Here is an 11,912-nt window from a genome sequence, read left to right as displayed (position 1 = left end):
CAACCCAATACAATTCAATACAACCCAATATAATACAATACAATATAATACAATACAATACAAAACAATTCAATACAATACAATACAAAACAATTCAATACAACCCAATATAATACAATACAATATAATACAATACAAAATAATACAATACAATGTGCATCAACCCAAACAAAGAATAACAACATACAGTTACAAAAGTTTAATATCACGTAACATTTGAGTGTTGTTTTAAATTACTGAATGGTATCCTTTGAAATATATCATTGAACAATGAGCTTTATAACAACTATGTCATGAAAAGATTGGGTGCAATTTATAATGTTATAAATATTTTAAAAAACTGGACGGATGGATATCTATCGGCACGCGTGGTTGCTCACAAAAAAAAATGACATTAATATTACTCTTTGTAAACCTTGCACTCATCTTACCCAGCCATTTGAAAATAACTAGACCTTAGTTTCCTCTGAAGGTTAATAAACATGTGACCCACCGCACGTAATCAGTGCGCATACAGATTAAGGAACGTATTGGTTAAGTTAAAATCAAGTATGCATTTTCAATACAGAGGATGAGTTACATTTTCTGTTTAAGGAGATATATCATTTAAAAATATCTTTTTTGAAAAAAAAAACAAACAAACACATCTTTATATTTATCATTATAAAAATAAACTATCTTAAGTCAGGCATTGTACACGTTACAATGCCGATCATTCGAGGAGTTTCCGTGCTGAAATTTTCCTGCCCTTGAACATTATCACTTCAACACATAACTACATTTAACATGTTACTTCGTTTATATGATCACGTAGTTCAAATTCACAAGTACGCGTTTTGACAGTAGGTCAATAACACGTTTTGACAGTCGGTAATAACACCTTTTGCCAGTAGGTCAATAACTCGTTATGCCAGTAGGTCAATAACACATTTTGACAGTAGGTCAATAACACGTTTTGACAGTCGGTAATAACACCTTTTGCCAGTAGGTCAATAACTCGTTATGCCAGTAGGTCAATAACACATTTTGCCAGTAGGTCAATAACACATTTTGACAGTAGGTCAATAACACGTTTTGACAGTAGGTCAATAACACGTAAAGTACATGCTATATCAAATACTTTCTTAATCAAAACAAATGCGAATAACATTTCAAATTTTATTTTAAAGAAAAAATAACGAAATAGTGGCAACCTGACTAACCATTTTATTATATGCCTATCCATTTCCTTTCAAGAACCCAACAGTGACTATACAGCACACCGTATTGAAAAATCCGTACAACTATAATGTCGTTTTCTGATCCCGTATAATGCTAGTACGGTGTCTAGCAACTATTTTCACGTCGCTAAAAATATTGTTAGAAAAATAACTTGAAAAACCTGTCTTATCTTAGAAATATGACATGACCTTATTACTTTTACTCACGCCACTAGCGTGGCAGGTAGATTTCCAGGACATTAAATGCAAAGGAACATGGGGACTTATAGTTATAGAGACTGACTTACCCACTTCCCTCAGTTCTGCATTTATTTCTCGTCAAAACATCCTACGAACTATCGCTTTTGACCATTGTTTAAACGGCCGAGTTACGTCTGAACTAGAAAAGAGGATTTATTTATACTCGTAAAACATAGTACCGTTTAAGTTTTTGTTTTTGTTGTTGTTGTAGTTGTGTGACATTTATATATGTTGTACATATAAACCATTTGTTTTTGCTGAGAAATAAGAACTATTTCCTAATTGTTTTGCTGAAACAGTGAATTCTGTATGACGTGCTGATTTGTTTCACTGATGTGGCTTCCATTGACTTCAAATACACAAAAGTACATAACATAGTCATACGCGCCATTTATCCTCTATATGGAAATTTGAAGGATAGCAGTAAATTTAAAAAAAATGAAACGTAAAATTCAAAGGAATACATAGAAAGATAAATAACAAATGGACTATTACGACAGAACGCATTTCTGGTGATGTCAAAACTCGTTCGGTGAGTTTGCGCATCGAACTCGACGTGATACAGATCACCAGAAAAGCTTCCTTTCATATCCCTTATGTTCTCAATGCTTAGTATATTTCTGTCCTTTTCAAAAGTCAAAAGGTCGTCAAGGCAAACAAAGAACGTGATTTTTACTGGCAAATGCTAATATTCACCGTCTAAATTGATGTTTTTGCGAACAAACCTACGTGCCGGTATCTAAGGATGTTACACTATTCATATTTCATGCTATTACATTATAACCGACTTGAAACAAGACGACATATCGTTAAAATAATATTTTCTGACGTATTTTGTTTTTCAGTTTATTAAACATTTGTTACGATTAAATGGACCTCACAATTTCAGGAGCACGTCCAAGGAAGTATACATATACACATTGCAGTGTAATAAACGCAGTCAAATCCGGGAATGGAGCCGGATCATAGTTAATATATGCATACTTTTCAAGTGAGCAACATCGACACAGACCATAGGAAATACTCGTTCAACTTATAATAGATAAACTAATAGGCCTATATTCGCGAAAACAAATCACACCGTGTATACAATAGGACCGGAAACATCTATGAACATTCACTACGATTGTGAGAAAGGGAATTTCCATGACGTATATTAGTGATTATGTATCAGTTGTTGGGTGTGAAACGGTTCAGGGAATGGTTGTTAATAATGTACAAATATTTGTTAATATATTGTACATTTCCTTTTTTGCGATTCCAAATATTGTAATCTATTTGAAAGATATACCCGTTTGTATATTTTTAAAAAATGAAAATACTGGTCATATTCAAACAAATACTACACAGACATATGTACACATGTTTACGATTTATTAATATGTCATCAAGATTGTTTTGGGGTACAAAAAATGGCCAACCAAATTTGTAATGTACATTGTACATAACTATATTCCATTCTATGTGTTTTTTTTCTTTACCAAATCATGTGCGGTTATTTGACGAGATAAGTAAGAGGAGGATCTTGTGTATTGTATTTTGCTAACGTTGACCTTATTTCCAAATGTATGAAATGCTGTAATTGCTCAGCTCTGTATCAGACTTTTCTTTATTGACTCTTAACACTGTGGACATGCGTTCTCCAAAAAGCATGGAGATTAAAAGGGCACAATATAGGTTTGCATTTGCATGATTATGTTTATCTCATTTGACACAATGATCAAAACAAAAACCAAGCATATGAGTTGTGTTCAGATAAAAATTAAAAAAATAATACTGAACTGAGTTATTTGTGCCTACGTAGCTTTTAATGGAAACACCATTTTAAAAAAGCTCATATATTGTTATCTGATGGACACGCAAATGTAAACTTTAGACGTTCACGCCATTTTATGCACATCTTCCTGTTAAACTTGAAAAGAATGAAGGGCCGGCAGCGATGCAAACGAGGGTGTGAAAGATTAAAAACTAAAACGGTTAAGAGGTACATGTTTTATTTCGTTTGCGGAACGATCTTTTTTGGGAGTGAAACATATATTCTTGGCGACATATTTGGGGTAGTAAGGAGTTAAACAAATTTTATAAACGAAGTTTTTTATTTTGTACAAAAAAGCATTCAAGTCTGTCGACACTATTACTTCGTTTTCATGTCAAAATGCCCCAGACTACCTATTCAAATAATACTGGAGACTTGTTCATGATATTCTGTCAAATAAGAAAGTTATTCAGAAAAATAATTAGCTGTGTATGGAATTTATTTCAGGTTTGCAAGACATTGTTCATGGGCAGGTTTTTTTTGTATTAAGACATTTCCGGTAAAACGTAAATGCTTTTTGATTGGGAATCATACAAAATATGCTTTTCATGTTGCAACGGATATATGAATCAATCATGCTAGTTAAATATTGAACCTTAAAACTAAATAGAAATTGATTTTTTTTAAACATTTTCAATTTTAGTCTTTCAATTGACTTTGCATCGCTTCCAACCCTTAACGGTGAAGGGATAAGCTTATAAAACTCCTCAAATATAGACATTATATAGGCAACTATTTAAGAACTCTACACTATTTGATACGATTTATTCGGGTGTCTTGGGTTATTCAACAAAAAGTTATCGCATTTTTGTGGTAAAAAGAACACTTTTATCAAATGTTTCCGGAATTTTATAGAGATTTTTCAACGAAATAGGATTTCACTGTTTTGTAATGATATCAAACAATGTAAGAAAAACAGCATATCACTAGAATGACCATTGAACTTCCAGAGCAGTCACGATTTGAAAATTGACAACGATGGTTTTACCATAGGTTTGCTGCACCTGTAAACGTCATTTTGTGCGATGTTATAGATTGGCATAACACGAAGACATTATTAGATGGAGTCATTAAGAAGCAATTGTTGCGTACAAAATATGAAAACAGCAGTTTCGGTATATATGTCAGATGCAGCACAGCCAACGGCCCTTAACACTTGCTTACAGCAGTTCCGGTGTGATTAAAACTACTCATACTATCTAGGGAGGACTGTAAGAAATATAAAAGTGACGCAAAATGCTCACCTACTTTACAATAAAACATGCACCTCTAAACACTTGGCACGTTTACTATGAATAATTATATTACTTTATGTGTAAATGACATAAACCTGTTATAAACAAATGCCAACATAACATATTTGGCTTTAAAAATTAAATGTTATTTTGGCTAAACACAATTGTCAAGTTCATAATCTTTGTACCAGTTAAACACATCCGAATACAGTGCGCCCTATTCTCCCTTTGAACTCTGTCCCTCTCCTTTAGCACCCTTTCCTTCCTAAGACCGTTGAGGATGAAAGCTGTCAGTCCATTTACATCATATTTGGGCGTTCTGTAAGATACAAATAAACGCATTTACGCGAAATGCTCACACATTCACGATAACCAAGCACACCTTTTATACAGTTAGGCTAGTTACACGTTATTTTATATACTTGGCCTGCGTAATATGGGTAACTATATACCTTAATGTGTACATGAATGTGTACCTGTTCTGGTGGTGGACGATCCCATAGAGCTAGTAAGACAAAAGTAACAAAAATAAACGGTTCAGTTTAGTTCAAACTTATTCATTTTACAAAGATTATGAAACGGGTTATTTCAACATTATATTAATCGCTCTTGTTAGCACGATGTTAAGTGTGGATGAAGTGCTCCTACGCAGGGGAAATCGAGGCGAATGCGTTAACCATTGCGCGAACCGGACCCACTGGGAGAAAAAAGGTGAGATACCACAACGCCTTTTAATGCACTTAAATAAATACAGGCATCAGCCATAGCTCAAGATAGGACACCACCGTTCTACCTGTTTAAAGATAGGCTTAAACGCCTTTTCTCAAGCCTGAGTTATGGCTCAATAACAATATTTTTCCATTATCTTAAAGGCAATTAAACACGTCAAAGTAGGTAGGGGTCAGTCAGGAGACCCATTTTGTACTATGTCCTACCAAGAACGGCCAAATGTTCCTTATCAACTGTCGGTTATGTACCTAGGGGGCTAACAATTCCTCCATGTACACCCATTTCCCGTACCGATAGCCAAACGTTCAAAATAAATCTATACATGTAAGAAATAAAAAATAACAAAGTTTTAACCGATAGCTAAGCCAGTTTGCCGCTATATGCTGCTCGAAGCTGGACCCACAATGCTTGAAATGTTGTGGTATACATGTTTTTCAGGTTGACATAACATTAAAAGACCTATTTCATATATCTCACGAGACGATATTTGCGATAGATTGATACCAGAAAGAACAGACTCGTAAAAGGATATATTCCATGTGTTAAATTGAATTGAAGACATTTGATTCGAATATTCTACTCAGTACTGGTCTTGGTTCTTCCAGGATGCCTGTGTTTGCTGCCATAGTCTGCCTCAGAATATACAAGAACAGTAAGAATTGCATTGTGGATTGTTGAGTCTCAAACTCAAGACTCAGAGCAATATTAAAAATGACCCTTGTGCCCTTAGCAAAGTATACGACTACACAAAACTGGTTTCATGGTTTAAGGCAGTGCATATGACCTGTGCATATTTATTTTCGATACGGCTAAATTATAAAAATGAATAATATTTATTAATTATTTGAGAATAAACTTTCAAGAAGTAGAAATGCTTATCGGCACGGTTTTTTGCGACGATGTTCATTATTTTTTAAGAAATTTGAATTTTAAATGATGGAAAAACTTGTCTTGGTTGTTGAAATATATAAATGGTTAAAAATCAAAAAAAATCTTTGTGGTTTGTGAGAACCAGGTTTTAATGTGTATAGTGGTATCAGACTTCGCCTATGCATTTAATAATTTTAGTTAAATGGTTTGTTGCTGGTCGGAAACAAAATGGTACTTGATTGAGAACGTATTGACGCCAACGACAGGTCGACGTCCGGGCCGTGACAGTTCGCGAATAGGGACGGCGACTGCAGCAACGGGGCTGGTTGCGAGCTTAAGAAAGAGCGGCGGCCTGGCCTGTTGCGAACTGCACACGAAGACAGTGGCGTCTTCCAAAATTGCGTCTACGTGGTCGAAGACACGCTACAAACGATTGTCATGCGGTCGCGTTTCGTTTCCGTGGTTTGCTACAATCATCGCGAGCCACCAACAGTATGAAATACAGGAGAGCTTTAATCAGCCTTTACCAGCTCTTTACACCAGTTGTCTTGATACATTATTAATTTTGTTATGCATTTAGCTACTACAATGTCCATAACCAAAATGTTAGTCAAGAACACCCAATGTACATGCGTACAGAATGGCATATAATAAGCTAAAGAGGTACATATGTACGCAAATCATCAAGACATATCGTGCAAAGATTGAACATCACGGGCTTAATAGAAGAGGTGGCACTGACGTATATCATGCTCACAAACTGTTTAAATACTATTTTTGGTCATGCAATTTTACCTGCATAAATCTATATAACGTCAATGCCTATCATACCTACGTATTAGAGTGACACGACCAATTGGCAACTTTAATGCAAATAAACGCACATCTTTCTGTTAAATTAAGATTTAACGGGTTTGGGAGAGAAGGGAGGGGGGTTTTGTCTCTCACGAGTACTTTAGATATTGACCATTTTAATAAAAAATATTTTAACACTCGATAATGGTTCAAACGATAAAAATTTCCCTGATAAGCAGATATCTTTTAAGGTCCAAATATTTTACATGGGATCATTGAGCATTAGTTTCGAAATAAAAATATGCGAGTAGTACTGCATTTATGGAAATATTAAACATAATGTTGACGAGTGACTGATTCGAGCAGACAGGGGAAAATTGTAAAAACATATCGATAATATTTCATTATAGTGACTACCGAAATGCAAAATTGCTTATCAAAGAGCCATGATAATCCATCCTCGATAAAGATTTGTTATGAAGGCCGTTCAGCATACGGAGGTGATTGTGATTGACATACAGATTCAGCAGCAGATACGAATACTAATTGATTGCGTTTAGAGCTAGGAAGTAGCGCAAATAATTGACAGAAATAAAGGTGTTAACCATCTCCCTTTGCATATCGAGTACTCATGTAAAAGACCAATTCGGAAATAGTTTGAATTTTTAGGTTGAAATCAAATGTTTAAAATTTCTTAAATGTAATTGCACAAATAAAATCATACTTAATGAACTGAATAATTTTTAATGCGTTGTTTACAACAGAGCAGGTTCATTTTGTTTTCTGATAAGCTAATGTCAAAATCCCTGAAAAAACAAGCCAGATGAATTTGGTGCTTATGAATCAGACATCATTGAGTTTGTCGGTAAAAGAGACTCAATCACGTTTGGTAAAATAACATAATCTTTGACTGGCATTTAACGGAATGTGTAAGAGTTTTACTGACTAGGTATTAAGTCTAGAAAGGTGCACAAAAGGAACCTATAAACTATATTCCAGTACTATGTTGAATTCATTTCAGTGATAAAAACAACAACAAAATACGTAAAAATGATGTTTTTAATCAATAGGTACATGGTTACACGTCAGGGAATGTAAATAAAAGATAAAATAGCAGCCGGAAGAAGAAAAGTGGGGCTCAATAACTCAGTTAAATGAATAATGGTTTCCAAACTGCCTGCAACGATTGACGTTCCGACACGTCCGTTGTCCCTGATTTTTTCTCATGTCTTGCTTTAGGAACTACATGTAACAAAAATTATATTGATAATTTAACTGTGATGAAATGTGTTTAAAGTCTTATCGAATAAATGTGTATGCCTTTGTTTCCTGTATGCACTAAAATTGATATTGATATTTGCAAAGTATATATCGATTCCTTTCCTGGACATTCTGATAAGTTTTCAATATGATGCTTATCTTATTAAAGAGCATGCACTTTTAATGCATTTATTCAACACATATTTCAATCATATTTATAGATAAATTTGCATTTGGCCATTAATCAATGTTGTGGAGTAACATGGTACCCTAATCAAGGTCTTGACAATGTTTTGCAAAATTTTGTGTGTATTAACCCTTACCTCAGGTAAGTATTAAAATTTATTCTTTTATACTTATAGTTCTTCATTCTACCCGAATATGTCAATGATTTACAATAGCAATTACCGTGTATTTATATTTTAAGGATATGAAAAAAAGAGGTTCATCAAAGATGATTTTAACGTGTCATATTCTATTTTTATAGATAACTTGTACGTATAGATTCGCACATACGTGTTGATTTTAAACTCTCTGTGAATAATAGATGAGAAACTAATACGCACAGAAATACGTAATGTTTTATCCAGAAGAACATTGGTATGTATCATCGCTTTAAATTTGTGCTTTTCGCCGTTCTCAAAAAATCAACAACTCAAATATTATCGGCTTACTCACTGGCGTCTAACCCATATTTATTCGACCTCGCTTCGAATTATTGAATCGATACCATTCCATAACAAGAGAAATGATAATAGTATATTAAACTCCCGCATAATGAATGAAACCTTGGGTTATGAATATTCCTATCGCTTGTATCTATTTCCTGCGTAACAATTAGCTTTTAACTAATTTGAGAGTCTACGAACAGCATGAAGTCCATTTTAAGGTTTTACGTAACGCATTTTCTCGCCTACCTAATACTTCTTATCAACCAGTTGAATATAACAAATGAAAGAGAAGGCTTTGGCAAAAAATGAGTGTATATGTTCAAAAACGGATATCGACAATATAATTTGAGGCCTATAATTTTAACCTCGTCTGACAGTAGAAAATGACGCCGTGCTTATTTTTATATAATTATCAATAATGATGTTAACAATTAGGTCGCTACCCATCGAAGTCCATGCACTTTGAACGACAAGTTTACTCTATAAAATAGACTCGGGAATATCAATATTAAGGCTCACGTTCCTGTTTAACTTTCACGATAAAACAATAACGTTTGACTATATCCGGCCTTAATTGGCAAATTGTTTATATATTTCAGCAAAGTAGAAGGATTTTTCTTTCGAAAAGGTACCGGTAGTCTGTGAGACCGTTGCGAGTCTTTCGGGATATCATGAGTGGCATCGCTAATGTCGGGAACATACTTACTAGAAAACGCTGTATCGCCAAATGCATCTTGTACTTTGTTGGTGCCAGTTTAGTCCTTTTGAATACAGCAGGCCTCGGCGACCATTGCTTTGATAAAAGAGTCTAGAATGAATCTGGAACCGTATGGCAACGTACCAATATACAGTCGTGTATTCGATAGTATCTGTTCATAAGGCAACATAGACTATGGATAAAAGAGACTAGAAAGCAATTGGGTTTAGGTCAAAAGCCTAAGTTATCACTTCGAGAAGTCTTCGTTTGTCATCTACATTGTTTTTTATCACATGTTTGGCACGATATGCACCGCTTATTGTGGCGGACTCCAGAGACACATTTAAACACGAAGTGAATGTGTACATCGCAATGTTTGTGCATTTGCATTTTTCACTCAACTGGATGATGTACTATCTCACGAACAAAAATTGTGCGAAGGCATACATAGGGGAAATTATGATAGGACGTTTTTTTCTGGTGACCTGTATCACGTCGAGTTCGGTGTATAAACAACATGTTTACTCACCAAACGAGACGTGATGCAGGTCACCAGAAAATCGTTTTATCGTATATTCCATTTATTATATACCTGCCTATTTAATTATTCCTTTTTATTTTTCGGTTTTAATTTGATTTCATTTTACCGCCATCTGTCAAATGTGCGTGTGAATTCGAATGTGTTACGTAGTTTTATTGTAATGAAATCATGGAGGCTACTACAGCGAAACGAAGTCAGAACTTACAGAATTCACTTTATTGAGCAAAATAAGAACACAGTATTTTATGTTTTAGCAAAATTAACAAATTGCTAATACGAAAATAATTATTAAATGTCACAGGACAAAAAAAAAAGAACAACAAAAAAGCTGTACTTATTTTACGAGTATATACTAATCGTCATTTCCTGTAGACGTTACGCGGCTATTTTAAGCAAAGTTAATATTCGTGGGATCTTTTGACGATCATTATATGCAAAATTGAGGAAAGTTCGTAAGTCAATCGCTATTTCTATCGATGACGTGAATTCACATTCTTCTTTGTATTGGCGAGCTGCTCATATTTATGATAATAATTAATAAACATGGATAATGCAACAATTTATGTGTACGAAATGGCAAACAACTAGTTCACTGTTCAAAGCATGTGTGAAGTAGCTGTCCAGATAGATGAGAGGTGTTCTCTCCTTCGTGTTTATTCTCATGGTTCTTTGAAGAACATGAAAACCATGTTCCTGAATATTAAGATGCTTCTTGAGCGTGAGTAAAATTAGTTAATTTTAAGTTTTTTTTTAAAGTTTTTGGTACCGCTGTTTTAGCAACGCGGAAGTAGCGAGATTACGCACAGTACTCGCATAATACGGAATCAGAAAACGACGGTATCATGATACGGATTTTTCAATTAGGCGTGCTGTATTTTCCCTGTTGGATATGGAAAAGGAATTTGATAGGCATATACTAAATAGAAGTATTTGAAAGCTGCTGTTTGAGTGACCGTCGCGCCCTGCCGGTGAGTGTACCTTCTGACTAAAAAAAAACTGGGACAATTACACCATCAGCTATGAAATATACGAAGACAAAGCTTGAACATAGACAGACATACTCGAGTTGTTGTGAACAAGTGATCAAGATGATTTGTAGATAGGAATGAGATTAAGAATTTACAGTTTTGTCACAAGAAAATGCATCTTAAAGTATTTGTGTTCTTTTTCCCTAATTATAGTTATTTATATTATGAATTACTTTTGTTGTAATGTTATGAAATAAAGAATATAATGTAATTGCACAATGTGTTTAAATTATTGAAGAGCATATAGTGCGAGTGTGGGTGAAGTCACTGTTTCGATCCAAGTATTAAATCCATTAACTCGAATATAGACGAATAGCGTTATAACTAATCCGCACGCTTTAGCTCTGTTCCGATAGGGTATTTAATGCATATATGAAAACAAAAGGAGCTACCAAAAGTGGTAACTGTGTTGGACAATTATGTCAATTCTAAATCAACCTCTTGGGTTCTGTAAATAGAATACAGCTGGCCTATTGAAAGAAATGACGGGCTATAGTTGTGAAAATTATTTTGTAAAATAGAAGGTTTCTCATGCCGTTCCCAACTGTCTGCGTTCAACCAATTAGGTGTTTACCGGATGAATGACCATTTATAATGTCCTTGAATAAAATGTTAATCGTTTACACTGCCATAACTGGAGCATACAAGATAATGAGCATGTTGAAGTGTAAACTGTTTAGATTACAGCCTGGATATGGATTGTTTTTGAGTGACTTTTTATAAAACTTAAAGTCATTTAAATCAAGGGGGTTTGGTCTTTAAAGTTTAAGTTTATGTTGCTGATCATTTTTCAAATGATCATGTTGGAAT

This window comes from Mya arenaria, chromosome 14 (assembly GCF_026914265.1).
Source record: "Mya arenaria isolate MELC-2E11 chromosome 14, ASM2691426v1".
Classification (NCBI taxonomy): Eukaryota; Metazoa; Mollusca; class Bivalvia; order Myida; family Myidae; genus Mya; species Mya arenaria.
Note: the sequence above shows the minus strand (reverse complement) of the source record.